At 40.2% G+C, this 2,135-nt stretch overlaps 1 protein-coding gene across 1 annotated transcript in view; it reads right to left on the bottom strand.

The window, feature by feature from the left end:
• Ptprh (protein tyrosine phosphatase, receptor type H) overlaps positions 1-2,135 on the bottom strand; it is a 26,369-nt gene that overhangs the window by 20,709 nt on the left and 3,525 nt on the right. The gene's annotated exons all lie outside the window — the stretch shown is intronic.

Below are 2,135 nucleotides of genomic sequence, written 5' to 3'. Positions count from 1 at the left end.
AAAAAAAACACAGAGAATCTGGATATTGTATGTTATTATGCTCTCTTTGAACTGTTTGAATGCTGAGGAAGGAGCAACAGCTGCTAAAAGATACATGCCTATAAATGCTGCTGAATTAATCCAAGATAGGTATTTTGAAAATACCTTGACTTTAAATTTGAAGTCAAAAGGTATGTTACTTTGGAGAAGAGATTTTGCTTTTGTTTCCACAGGAAATGAGAAACTGTGGATTTATTCTGAATTAAGAAAAATCAGGTTTGATCAAGGAAGATCACCTGAGAAATTTCCAGAAGGAATAGATGGCCTGGATATCTGAGTTCTACATCCAGAACAGATTCAAGACTGCCTGAGATGATCAATACTCAGAGAATACTCCAGTGAGGACTTGATTATAACTCTAAATTTTCTTTAGGTCCCCATAAGATTATCAATGCCCCCAGCCAGCAGAAAGTAGCCTGAAAAACTACACCCACATTCCCAAAAAAATGAACTATAGATATTTTCCACTGTTTAAAAAAAAAAGAGGGGGCGGTGGTACAGGAGAATTGTCTGTATTCTCTGTCAATCATGTTTTAAATAAACACTTATTGGCAAAGCAGGAAGTATAGGCAGGTCAACCAGACAGGAAGTAGAGGTGGGGTTGTGAGAACAGGAGAATTTGGGAAACAGAAAGCTCTGCCAAGATCACAGAAAAAGCAGGATGTGACCAATCCTGCTGAAAAAGGTGCTGAGCCATGTGGATAACATAGATAATAATAATGGGTTAATATACATTGCAAGAGCAAATAAGAAGCCTGAGCTAATGAGCCAATCAGTTTTATAACTTATGGAGATCTCTGTGTGATTTTCTTTGGGACTTGCCGGCTGTGGGGTACGAGGCAGGATAGAAACCCCAACAAGATGGCCCTCATGTTACAGAGTTAAATGGTCTAAGATTCCAAGAAAACCTCTGTCTTGAAAAACAAAATGATGAATGGATAGATACATAGAGATAGATAGATAGATAGATAGATAGATAGATAGATAGATAGATAGATAGATAGATAGATAGATGATAGATGCATGGACAGGTGATAGATAGATAGGTAGATAGATAGATAGATAGATAGATAGATAGATAGATAGATAGATAGAATAAATAAAATAAGAATGAGCCAGGATGTGCACATGCAGAAGCCAACAAACTCTAGAGACCAAGTGGGGGCCAGTGCATGGACTGGTACCAGGGACCTTCATGGCTCCTCACCCTTAGTCAAAGAAGCTGCTGTCTGTAGGGATGGCGGTTATCATGGAGACTTGGGGATGGCTGAGATATTGAAGAGATATCTGTCAGCCCCTCCAAGTCTCAGGGATTATAATGGAAAAGAAGTGAATAGAATGTAAGAACAGGAAGATAAAGAGGAAGTGTGCAATGCTGTCTTGGGGATGACAAGGCTGTAGTCCAAACGACCCCAACAGTTGTGCTTGTAAGTATGAAGCCTACACATGATTAATGCCCTAACTACTCAGCCATAAAAGGAGGTGGCCATCTTGAGACCTAACAGTCCAGGATTGCTGATTGAGAGGAAGCCACTGTCTTCAGTGACACAGACACCTCATGGTAACTCCATACCCACACTCATGTCACAAAATAAAAACAAAAGGCAATGCAGTTGTTCCTCAGATCGCCTGTCCTTAAATTGCTCTGGATTGGGGCTCTAAAAGAGACCAATGGGAAGACCAGCTGTTCCTAATCCTCAATTTATGTACGTCATGGGCCCTGTGATGGGGTGGGATGGTGGAAAACAATAGGAAGTCCCATAGGGAGGTACAAGTTTTGTGTGACAGGTGAGCTCTCAGGGCATGGCCAGTCACATGCCATAGAGATAGGAATAGTTTACTACGAAATTATGAATGCTGATGTTGTGCTCCCTTTATGCTCATAATATAAAGAAAGGGTTCTCTTAGACCCATGGACTCACTATGGATCTAAGACTATGGATTTGTAGAACTATGAGGGTCACCTGTGTTCAGTTTCATCTGTTTAAGATGGGTGATAAAACCCAGATATTCACTTGTTTGTGATTCAGTCAAGTACTCTTTGATAGTGGAATATGCTACTTCCACTTTATATATCTTCCAACACGGTTACTCTG

The sequence above is a fragment of the Microtus ochrogaster genome, unplaced genomic scaffold (genome assembly GCF_000317375.1).
Source record: "Microtus ochrogaster isolate Prairie Vole_2 unplaced genomic scaffold, MicOch1.0 UNK47, whole genome shotgun sequence".
In the NCBI taxonomy this organism is placed as follows: domain Eukaryota; kingdom Metazoa; phylum Chordata; class Mammalia; order Rodentia; family Cricetidae; genus Microtus; species Microtus ochrogaster.
Note: the sequence above shows the minus strand (reverse complement) of the source record. Positions and strands in the feature narration are given on the sequence as shown.